Source organism: Mytilus galloprovincialis, chromosome 7, assembly GCF_965363235.1.
Source record: "Mytilus galloprovincialis chromosome 7, xbMytGall1.hap1.1, whole genome shotgun sequence".
Taxonomy (NCBI): Eukaryota; Metazoa; Mollusca; class Bivalvia; order Mytilida; family Mytilidae; genus Mytilus; species Mytilus galloprovincialis.
Genome location: NC_134844.1, coordinates 94,609,850 through 94,623,491, shown reverse-complemented (window position 1 = coordinate 94,623,491; position 13,642 = coordinate 94,609,850).

The following is a 13,642-nucleotide window of genomic DNA, read 5'->3' as shown; positions in this document are numbered from 1 at the left end:
TAAACCTGCTACATTTGCATAAATCTATCTGGAGCCCGTAGGTCAGTGTTGTCGTTTGTTGGTGTTATTCATTAGTGTTTCTCGATTCTCGTTTTTTATATAGATTAGACCGTTTGTTTGTCTGGTTGAATTGTTTTACATAAATCATTTTGGAGCCCTTGACAATTGCTTTTCGGTGTGAGCTAAGGCTCTGTGTTGAAGACCGTATTGATACCTATCAATGTTTACTTTTTACACATTTTGACTTAGATGGAGAGTTGTCTCACTTGCACTCATACCACATCATCATGCTAATACATACTAGGTTATAATAAATAGGACAATACTTTTGATCTAGCGAAGTCCAATTTGTGAAAATACACATGACAGACTTGCAACACAACTGACTGAATTTTACTAACAGACACATTAAACACCAATTGCAAAGTTTTTATACCGTATATTGTAAGTGTACTTTTTGTGCATGTATCATATTCGTGAAATCGGTGTTGCTGATAAATTGCGTGTATTTGATTTCGCTGTATTACCATGATATTAAAAATATTTATAACAGACTTTCTTGAGCCACTAATTTTGATATTGAGCAAAGTAAGTTCATACCTTCGGTAGAGTTTCATTCATTTGTACGTTTGTAAATATGACCTATGAAATTTAAATCATATATTCTTGTGTTTAAAAAAATATTTGTATTTGTAAATTTATAAAAATACTAGAAATTTTGAAATCGCAATACAATTGAGCAAATGTTAAATCAAAGAGTTTTTAAATTTCGCGGGCAGTATGTCGACTTAGAACTGAGGGGTCAAAAATACAAAAAGGGCAGTCAAGGTCATAGATCTAAAATAAACTGATAACCTCATGGCTAAAAAGGAACAGACAAACAGACAAAACACAGTACACAAGACTCAAGATAGACAACTAAAGACTTAGCAACACAAACACCCCAAAAAACTAGGGGTGATCTCAGGTGCTCCGGAAGAGTAAGCAGATTCTACTCTACATGTTGCACCCGGCGTGTTGCTCATGTTATTACAAACCCGGTAAATAGTCGTATTCGTGAAAAGGGCAGGGAATTGGAGTAATGACAAGGAACATTTCCGATGTCATCTGTGAAACTGTTATTCAATGACGGTCAACTAACTCGTGATGGCGTCTGTAAAATTAACAAAGGGATAATCATCTCAACTTTACCATCTTGAACTCTTGGTTTAATAGCTTCCTTTTGAGCAGCAACCCTCTTTAAAGGTAATTATGATAGGAAATGCAAGCCAGGGAATACCGTATGAAGGCGCTGCTGAAATGATGCAAAATGGAAATGGAATAAGGATAAGGAGATGTCCAAGTTTTACATATTCGCGACGATTTACATTTACGTTATTTTTCTACTCGCGAGGTGAAACTAAGTTGGTTGACAAATATTTGTTTATACTACTTCTTTTTTGGAAAGTTGTAAATAATAGCTTAGGTTTGAACTTTTAAATCCGTATTCGAGATGATGAGACAACAACTTGTGTGATTTCCAATAAGTGCTAAGTCAAATGATAACAGTGATTTTCTGGTTTTTTCAAACAGAATTACAGGAATCACAAACATCTAAAACACTATCACTGAACCACATAAACAAATGACAGGCGACTTATATAAAAACCCAGAAAAAACAGACGTTGTTACAAATTACAAAATCAAACATCAACGAATAACACATCATCAAGACAATTTGAATACTGTTTATATCAAGACATTTGTCTTAAATCTGAAATTCATAAAACAAACTTACACAGATGACCATTAACTTTAAATACACAAAGATCAATACATGCCATATGAAAATAATTTTGACAGCAATATCAAATTGTTTCCGCTATCAGTACCACAGGACGCTAGCTTCTAGAAGGAACATAATGGGTAATTAAGATTTAAGGCAGCACAATACAAAGATTTTATACCTCCAATTCCCCAGTTTTAAAATGCTGTAACTTTCGTTATAATGCTTAAAAATTTATAATAGGGGTATCTATGAATAGCTAACAGATTACTCTTTCAAATTAATGCAATGTTAGTATTATAAAACAATTATGTAATCAATCATAATGATAACTGTGTCTACAAAATTTTACAATAAATTTCCACTTTCAATTGAAATTAGCTTCTTCATGGATCCCCCGAGAGGGTAGATTTTATTATATGTTGTTCCTTGAGTCATTATCCACAAAAGGGTGTCTCAGATTTTGGATAGAAAGTATAGATCAAATTTTACACCTTATCATACATTATCTACTTTTATTTGGTAAGGAAGTTTACACTAATAACAAATTTATGAGAAAATGGAATACGATATCGATAATTTGAGACACACTTATGAAGCTCCAGCTGTGTTGCTTAAGATAACGTTAAAATTTCTTGTGTAGCTATAGAGATGAAAGAGATAAATGCATTCAAGTGAACTGACCAAGATTTTACCGTTAATTGAATAATAATTGATTACATTTTATGATTGCATAACAAAATGTTGCATTCATTTAAAGGATTATTCATTACCTTTGTCCATATTCCTTTTTTATTAATTCATATACAGTTGTAAGAAAGTTACAGCATTTTAAAGGTTTGGGATTGGAAGTAAAAAAATCTTTTATTGTGCTACCTTAATAGTTTGATAAAAGCAGACATCAATAGACCAAAAATGGTTACAGAACAGTTGTTGGTTTTAATGCTGACGTTAATAAAATCAAAATTTCTTGCAGGAATGTACCAATCGTCATACCATTATATACTCATTTATCATTTATGGCGACTTATATTTACAGGTTTCACCTGTTTCATCAAGCGAAACATTAGAGTGTGAATGTGATCATCTTACCGATTTTGCTGGAGGAGTTTTCGTATTACCGAATATTGTGGATCCATTTCAAGATGCTTTACTATTTCTGACGTTCTTTGACAACCCAGTTGTAGTAACAGTAGTGATATTGGTCTGGTTGATATATTTTCTGGGTCTTTACAGGGCAAGGCAAGCTGATCGCAAGGATTCAAATTTTGTAAGTAACAGGTTTAGCTAGCTATAAAATCGGGTTCAGTCCCCCATTTTCTACATAAGAAATATTTTCTACATAAGAAAATGCCTGAACCAAGTCAGGAATATGACTGTTGTTATCTTTTCGTTTGATGTGTTTTGAGCTTTTAATTTCGCCATTTGATAAGGAATTTCCGTTTTGAATTTTCCTTGATGTTCAGTATTTTTTGAGATTTTACTTTTTTTTTGTAAATAAATTTAACATTATAGTGGTAACAAACACCTTGACTAATATTAGTTTGGCTCATTTAATTTTCATAAAAGTTTGACAAAATATTTACTTTGACCCTTTGACAAAGATATAAAAATTTCCAAAAAGTTGAACCGACCACTTTATCAAAAATAAGTATTGCTTATATAGCAGTTTAAAAAACACTAATTTTGATCATTGAAAAGCTTTATATTTCCTTAACAATAAAACTTGAGTAAAATGTTCAGCTGAATTTTATAGAGTTATCTCCCTGTACATGTACCACCTTACAGCATAATAATTGAAATTGTGTGACGCTTTGATGGAGTTTCTTTCATACGGAACGTTCAAAACCATAAGCAATAAGACCAAAATATAAATGATAACTATAATCATTTTTAATCAAAATTGGTAGAGGGAGTTATAGACTTTGTTTATTAATAGTAGTAGAACATATTTCACATAAACTTAAAGAAAAAAAACTTTCATAAATTATATTAGTGGCAAATTAAAGCAAAGACTACTTAGCACTTGCTACCATCGTAGACTAACAATCCACAAACATGTTTTATGAAGAGTACCACCGAATGTCTTGACGTGAAACTGTAAATAAAAAATTAAAAAAAAATGTATGCTGGATAGCAAACCAAGCATTTGACTTTAGACAGGCACATACAGAATCACAGCAAGAAGTCAGTTTATCAAGGTTTAAAGTTAAATGAAGCAAAACACAGCATTATCAAAATAAAGGCAACAGTAGTATACCGCTGTTCAAAATTTATAAATCAACTGAGTCAAAACAAATCCCGGCAATAAAACAGAAACTGAGTGCAACATATTCAATAAAAGAGGAGAACTACGACACAACAACAAGACTGTAGTGTTCATAATATCTTAACTCTATATTTAGTTTAATGATGAATGGATATTTTTAGGACATTTGGAAGTCTGTTCCTTAGACAGAGTCATTATTTAACAATGTCCTGCTCTTTCATATTGGAATCATGAAATCAAATGTCCAGTTCAATAACGATTTAAGGTGGTACCTAACACTACAGGGAGATAACTGTGTAAAATCAGCTAAACGTTTTAATTACGTTGTGTTGTTAAGGGAATATTAAGCTTCTCAATGATCAAAATAAGTGTTTGCCAAACTGCTATATAACCAGTGTAATTTTTCTGATAAAACGGTTGGTTCAAATTTTTTGAAATTTTTATATTTTTGTAAAAGGGTCAAAGTAAAAATTTTAAGAAAATTAAACGAGCCAAATTAATTTTAGTTAAAGTCTTGGGTACCACCTTAATAGTTATATGTGATTCAAAGAGACAATTTTAGGAACCACGATAGGTTTTTCATGATATTTATTACATAGTATATTTTTTGTAGGATGGTATAGTGACACCCTTTCCAAGTGATCCTTCTGACCCATTTAAGTATCTTATGTGCATTGTCACTGGATGGCGGTATGATGCTAGAACTACGGCCAATGTTTCGTGCTACATAAAAGGCAACAATGGACAAAGTGCAAGGCATTGTTTAAGTAGGACCTCATCACCGCAGGTTTTGTTTACATCTGGTGGTGAAGACTGGTTTCTAATTACTTCTTCCTACGATATAGGAGACATGGTGAATGTAATTGTATGGCACGACAACAGTGGTTCCTCGCCATCATGGTTTGTATGCACTTATGTGTAAATATATTTTTATAGATTTAACCGTTGGTTTCCCGTTTGAATTATTTTACACTAGTCATTTTTTTAAACCCTTCATAGCTTGCTGTTCGGTGTGAGCCAAGACTCTATGTTGAAGACTGTGCTTTGACCTATAAAGGTTTACTTTTACTAATTATGACTTTGATGGAGAATTTTTTATTGGTACTCATACCACATCTTATGTTTATTTCGAAATATTTCGATTCTGTTCGAAATATTATTCTGATATAATATCATATGTCAATTAAAACGTTATACATTTGATTAAAAAGTTAACAGAATATAATTTGAAATAGAACTATTAGCCTAAATGAGAGAACTTGGTTTGGAAAAAATGTCGTATAAAGGTTATCAAAAAAAAATCAATATGATTTAAAATCTAAACTGAGCAATTTTGTATTTGCGATTTGAGTTTAACAGTTTAAGCAATTCCAAATCAATAAATTTAGGATATAAAAGGTGGCTTAATGACTTCCAAAAAAACAGCTACCTTCGTAAAGTAATCATAATGTGCAATTGTTAAAATGCCCGCTAACTGTACAGTTGCAAATATGAACATACAACGAAATTGAAATTAACGCTACATAAAATGCTGACCGTCTGTAAACAAAGAGATAAACTATAAACTTACTACAACCGTATATATGTATGTTGTGCCATTTTCAAAGATATATTTTCTGTTATGTATATCTGTACAGAAGGACAGTTTATATACTATATCGCAAAAATGTAAAATTAAATTCATTTCAACAGTTGTAAAATGTAGAAATCTTTAAAGAAGTTTATTTAATTACCATCTTTCCGGTACAAAGTTGAATTATTCTCGACAGCTTTTCAGTTTACTTATATTTTACCGGTAAAAAGTTAAACCATTCTCTACAGATGTACAGTTTATATTTATTTTACCGGTACAAAGTTAAATCATTCTCTACAGATGTACAGTTTATATTTATTTTACCGGTACAAAGTTAAATCATTCTCAACAGAGTTGTATCATTCTCTACAGATGTACAGTTCATATTTATTTTACCGGTACAAAAGTAAATCATTCTTGACAGATGTACAGTTTATATTTATTTACATGAATATCAATAATGTGGTCATTTTTATAAATTTTCTGTTTACAAAACTTTTGAATTTTTCGAAAAACTAAGGATTTTCTTATCTCAGGCATAGATTACCTTAGCCGTATTTGGCACAACTTTTTGGAATTTTGGATCCACAATGCTCTTCAACTTTATACTTTTTTGGCTTTATAAATACTTTGATATGAGCGTCACTGATGAGTCTTATGTAGACGAAACGCGCGTCTGGCGTACTCAATTATAATCCTGGTACCTTTGATAACTAATTACCGGTACAAAGGTAAATCATTCTTGACACATTTACAGTTTATATTTATTTTACCGGTACATAGTTAAATCATTTTTGACAGATGTACAGTTTATATTTATTTTACCGGTACAAAGTTAAATCATTCTCGACAGATGTACAGTTTATATTTATTTTACCTATACAAAGCTAAATCATTCTCAACAGATGTATAGTTTATATTTATTTTACCTGTACAAAGCTAAATCATTCTCGACAGAGGTGCAGTTTATATTTATTTTACCGGTACAAAGCTAAATCATTCTTGACAGATGTACAGTTAAACAAAGGACAACTTTATCAAATAGCAAAAAAAAAACATAACAAAGTCTTCAACATACAATCTTAAACAAAGGAAAGATAACCCATAATGAGGTTATCAACATATAAACTTAAACAAAGGACAGATAACCTATAATGAGCTCGTTAACATACATAGTTGAACAAAGGAAAACTGCAGATAACCAATATGGAGGTCGTCAACATAGAATCTTAAACAAAGGACAGATTTACAAAATAGCAAGCTTTCAATTGTCCCAAATCTGAACAATTAATTAAAAAGTAATATATACTGACAAACTGCTACCAACCTCAGTTTATTACATTATTACTGACATGGCGTTGTCAGTTTATTTTAGATTGATGAGTTTGACTGTCCCTTTGGTATCTTTCGTTCCTCTTTTATTAAAAACAAGTGCAAATTTATTATATTTTTTGTTTTCTTTAAAGATTTTCTTGAATTTTGTTTCTATTTTTAGAAGTGAGTTGGCTGCCTTCCTTGCATTTGAGTTTTTATAGCCCGACGTTGTCGTCCTATGTTTCTTGGTTCTATAAAAAAATATGTGGTATGATTTCCAATAATAAAACTTAAGGACATAGATGTACATACTATTTGTTTTTTGAAGTACTTATTTGATATTGTTTCTTATCTGAATCAGTTCAATAAAAAGTATACATTCGTGTTTTATAGATTATCGATTGAAGAAAAATGTACATGGAGTAAAATAATTTGTTTATTATGTTTTAGGTTTCTTTCAAGAATAATCATACAAGACTTGCAAACTAAAAAAGTATTTAATTTCTACTACGATAATTGGCTTGGAATTCAGAGTGGTACTGCTAAAGTGTGTTTGTCAATCAAGTCAGGTTACGAATTGAAGCAACAGTTTTTCCTTAGAACAAGTCAAGATTTACGTAGAGGGCATTTGTGGATCAGTATAATCTCAAAACCACCATGTAGTAATTTTACGAGGGCTCAAAGATTATCATGCGCATTGTCTTTATTGTTTTGTACAATGTTGTCCTGTCTAATGTTTCATGGAATTCCGACTGACGAAACGATTAGTTCTGATGTAGCCAGTATTCAATTTGAATTTTCGCTGAAAGACTTTATCATTGGTTTGGAAAGTAGTATAATAATGTTTCCTATAAACTTTGCCATCATTGAACTTTTTGTGCGATCGAAAACAAAACAGCTACATAAAGAACGATATATGGAAATTGATGTTAACCGTCAAACGACAAGTGATGAAAAAGGATCAGATAAAACGGATAATGAAATTGTTGCAGTAAAACGATGGATGTAAGTTAACTAATTTCATTATCTGTTTCTTGTATCACAATGGTGTGCATTAGATGGCTCAGCCTATTTGTAAAGCTAGGTTAATTATACATAAAGTAGTAAAACGATGGTATTCATCTATGAAACCAAATCAATACATGCGCAGCAAACAACACACAAAAAACAAAGAAAAATGGCTTTTACTGCTGTTCCTCATCTATAAGTTTTTAAAATATCGAAGAGCAAACACGTTATTTTCTTTTATCAAATATTTTATGCGAAATACAGCAATTTTGTATATCTAATAAAGGTTCTTTTTTCCACTCTGCATCACCTACCCTGTATCGTATACCCCATATCGCATAGCTAAACTCGTATCCCATACCCCGTATCGTATAGCAAAACCCGTATTGCATACCTGGCGTGACGTCATAATTCGAATGACGTCAACGTTTAACATATGACGTCCAGTTGCTGTATTTCCTTGCATAAGAAAAAAATGAGTTCCACTAAAAAAAATATCCTATCATTTCAACTAAAATCGATATTTTTCCATAAATTATTACCCAGGAAAACTAAAAACACAATAAGATGTAGAAATTTTTACAATATAATTTGGTGAGAATAGATAGCAAACTTTTCAAGAACTATTTTTCTTGCTGTTCACCTCGTCAGAAAATTAAAGTGATCATGAACCACACCATCGCAATTAAACAATAAAACTTTAAACATTTCCACATCTTATGATATTTATTTGATAACTATTAATTTTAGTTGAAGTATTACCCTTAGGATAGGATCGTAAGTGGAAGATTTTAATACATGGTCTTTCACGTATATTAAGAATGTAATAAGGTTATAGGGGACATTACGATGTGGACATTAAGCAAATAAGGAAGTCATTAAAAAAACAAGCAAGCTGGAAAAATACAGGAAAATCATTATGTTCTTTTCTAGCTATAATTTCGGATGAATTAAAAAAAAGAGGAAATCATATGAATCTAATTCTATCGAAATATATGATAAACAGAATAATACGTATCGCATACTGTATCACCACTCGACCAATATCAACATTCGGGACCTTCGGCCCTCTGGACTGATATTGGTTTCAAGGGATAATACAGCATACGATACGGATTTTGCCATGTATTCTTCTGTATACATCGAAATCTTTCCCAGTTCTCTTACAGACTCTCTGTTCCAATGTTTAATTGGAGTTCGGTATTTCTGTTCTTATACTTTTCTCTTAAAAGAGGTGCGAAAGATACAAGAGGGATAGTCAAACTCATAGATAAAAAATAAACTGACAACGTCATGGCTAAAAATAAAAAGACAAACAGACAAATAATAGTACAGACAACATAGAAAACTCTCGACTTAGCAGCACGAACGCCACCAAAAACTGGGGTGATCTCAGGTGCTCCGGAAGGGTAAGCAGATCCTGCTCCACATGTGGCACCCATCGTGTTGCTTATGTTATTACAATTCCAGTAAATAGTCTAATTCGGTAGGTTACCTTCGTGAAACGGGAAGGGTATTGTAGTTAATATTAGTTGATCGAAATACCTCTTATAATCATAATGTTTTGGATCTTTACATATCAGTTCTTTATGACATTTGTAAATCAAAATAACTACATACTTGTTATCAACGCCTTGAGATCTTTTCATATCAGTACTTAAACTGTGCAATTGCATTCAGATATCGCAGATCAAATTTATTCGTTCATAGTGTGTTAATTTACGTTTTTTGATTGAGTTAAGACTGCCAATTAATATTTTATCATGTGTTTTTTTTTTTTTTTTGATGTTATGCTATTGTTTCAGAAAAAGGGAGAAGGTTTGGTACCATTAAAACGTTTAATCCCGCTGCAAATGTTTGCACCTGTCGTAAGTCAGGAATCTGATGTACAGTAGTTGTCGTTTGTTTATGTAATTTATACGTGTTTTTTTAATTGATTAAACCGTTGGTTTTCCCGTTTGAATGGTTTTACACTAGTAATTTTGAGGCCCTTTATAGCTTGTTCTTCGGTGTGAGCCAAGGCTCCGTGTTGAAGGCCGTACATTGACCTATAATGGTTTACTTTTATAAATTGTTATTTGGACGGAGAGTTGTCTCATTTGCACTCACACCACATCTTCCTATATCTATTAAACGATATTTGTATATTGATATAACTACATACAGTGAAACCTGTCTAAACTGAATCACTTCGGGGTCAAATATTTTGTTAGGTTTGAACATGTTAACATCTCATAAAGTTTGATATACTGGACTTAAAAACATGTTTTGATTAGACATGATTTCGATTGATGCAAGATTCGGTTTGAACAGGTTTCCCTGTATTTTTATTCAAACTTATTATTTTCAGGTTTCCATGGTGGGTTATATACATTGCATGGACCACAACTATTTTGACATCGTTGGTTTCGTCATATTTTGTTATGCTGTACGGATTAAAATATGGCTACTATGAAAGTTTGAATTGGCTAGTTTCCTTTCTTACAGCATTTGTTGATGATGTCTTTTTAATGGAGCCTATCAATGTTGTGTTTTTTGCCATGTTGTTCACATTTATATTGAAACGAGAGATCAAAATTGATTCGGCTCCAGCCTTGATTGTACACAAACCAGAAAGTAAGTTTGTTAATTTTTTGTGTAGTTACTAATAGTGTTAGTCTTCTATCGTTAACGCCGTAAGTCACCTCTCCTGTCGGTGACGCCATAACTCACTTCTATCGGTGAAGCCATAAGTCACCTCTCCTATCGGGGACGCCATAAGTCACCTCTGCTATCGCTCCTATCGGTGACGCCATAAGTCACCTGCCCTATCGGTGACGCCATAAGCCACCTCTTATTTATGACGCAATAAGTCACCTCTTCATCGGTGACGCCATTAGTCACCTCTTCATCGGTGACGCCATTAGTCACCTCTTCATCGGTGACGCCATAAGTCACCTCTCCTATCGGTGACGCCATAAGTCACATCGTCTATCGGTTACGCCATAAGTCACGATAAGTTTGCGTTATGTCTGCTCATCAGCAAGTCAGTCCGTAAGACAGTTTCTTTATATGCTGGATTAATTTAGTTTCTGCACTTTTTCTTTAACTAGAGATTAGATACTTACAAATAGTCATATAATAAAAAGATACATATATAATTTGAGTTATGTTTTGGATGGTGTGGTTCGTTGACATAGAAAACTACTAGTACTAAGAAATTTTATTTGGTGCATAACCTTTGACTAAATTGATAAGATATTTGGATTAAAAAGTAAAATCACAAAAATACTGAACTCAGAGGAAAATCAATTCGGAAAGTCCATAATCACATGGCAAAATCAAATAACAAAACGCATCAAAAACGAATGGACAAGAACTGTCATATTCCTGACTTGGTACAGGCATTTTCAAATGTAGAAAATGGTGGATTGAACCTGGTTTTATAGCTAGTTAAACCTATGACAGTCGCATCAAATTCCATTGTATTGTCACCGATGCGTGAAAAATAAAGTGTAACAAAAAAAGTTTGAGTTTCGTTCTGGTTGTGTGTTTTTCATCGGAGTTGTCAATGGACTTTCTCATTACTGTGGATTCATTTTTTTTTTTCGTGGATTGAGGAAAACTTGCATTTTCGTGGATATTTTATTTTCATGCTTTGTCAATCTGTGCATGCAAAACCTATAGAAAATTTGTTCATTTGAATTCATGGTTCCACTGTACCCACGAAACCCACGAAAATCCAACGAATAATGATGAATCCTCAGTAGGAATGATTGTAAATATAATTCACTCGAAATGCTTGGTTTGTTTGTGCAATCAAACAAAAGTTAATATTTTTGGGTAAAAAAAAACTTCAATGAATATGAGGTTGGTATGAATGCCAATGAGACAACTCTCCACGAGAGATCAAATGACACAGAACTTTACAACTATAGGTCACAGTACGACCTTTAAAAATGAGTAAACCCCATACCGCATAGTCAGCTACAAAAGGCCCCAAAATAACATGTGTAAAACATTTCAAACCAGAAAACTAACGACCTTACTTGTGTACAAAAAAATAAACAAAAAACATATATGTAACACGTAAATAAAGGACAACTACTGAATTACAGGCTGACTTGTGACAGACATTTAATTGTGGATTTATTTCTTTTACATTAGCTTTATTTGGCAAAACGTTTTGGAATTTTTGGTCCTCCATGCTCTTCAACTTCGTACTCTATTTGGCCTTTTAAATATTTTTTGATTCGAGCGTAACTGATGAGTCTATTTTAGACGAAACGTGCGTCTGACGTAAATATAAATTTTTAATCCTGGTATCTATGATGAGTTTATCTGAAGATAATGAACAATCCGTTACTCATGAAAACAATTAAAAAGTGTTTGTAATTTTGGACAAGCGAGACAATTTTTGTGACAGGGTAGACATTTTCAGCTCTGCACACAATTATTTTTTAACGTAACAATATCTTTATTGCATATTTGCTGTAACAATTTACTAAGTTTACAGCTTATTACTTAGTATCCCTCATGTTAGTTTACCTAATAGCTTAGGGAAGCATCATTTGGAAAGATATAATATTATCTATAACAAATCAATTTCACAAATATATATAATAAATATTGTGAATACACATACAGATTTTTGTTTTTTCTTTCCTTTTTTATACAGATAATTTCCGGAATCTTCTCCATTATCATGCTCTGTACACAATGTCAGCCAAACGATTCCTATGTTACAGTTAAACTAAGAAGCTATGATCATAATAAATTGCAAAAGTTGTAAACGTATGAAAATTATGACGGAATAGAACTATTGAAACAATTACAAACTACCAATTTATAAATTTATAATGGCCTTCGTTGTACCTTTTGGGAGATGAATTCGGTCATTTGATGCTCGCTTTACCCGAAAGGTGAAGTGAGCTCTTTTTCGTCCATTGGCGACGGTCGGCCGTTATAATTCACAAAAATCGTCTACATCATTGTATGATACTAAATTGGGTCACAATAATTTTTAAGGTATCCATTAAAAAAATGTAAAGAAAACTGCAACTAACATGGCAAATTGACAATTGTCGTCTGGTAACATCTTATAATGATAAAATTTGACAAGGATAAATTTTGGTGAAAAGAATGTTAAGATCAGACAACTGTTTATTCACATAAGAAGAAAAAAAAAGACTACACATAGGAGTTCTTGACCTTAAAAGCAACTTTTAATAGCAAAATGATCATCAAAACAAGATCAACAAAAAAGTCATTACTGCCGAAATTGTCAACCGATACCTCATATGTGTTATTTTCCTTATACGGGGATATTGCAAAGGATTTATAAAGGAGGAATCAGAAAAAAAAATGAAAATTGTATGTATTGCAGCATATTCTATTTAGGTTAAGTTCTAGGTTACTATTAAAAGCGCCAAAACCAACCGGTTAAATACCAGCATGACCAGTTTACTTGTTTCCAAAATCTATTAGAATGTCAATAACCAGTTAAAAGTTATATTCCAAAAACAAAATGTCAAATTTGTCAGTTATGTGACGCTTTAAGCGTGATATAAAAAATTAAATTTCAAAATGTTGTAAAACTGTTCTAATGATAAAATTGAGAATGGAAATGGGGAATGTGCCAAAGAGACAACAACCCGACCATAGAGCAGACAACAGCATGCTAATTAAGATAGTTTATAGTTATTCTTCGATGTAAAAGAGGAGTGAAAGATAG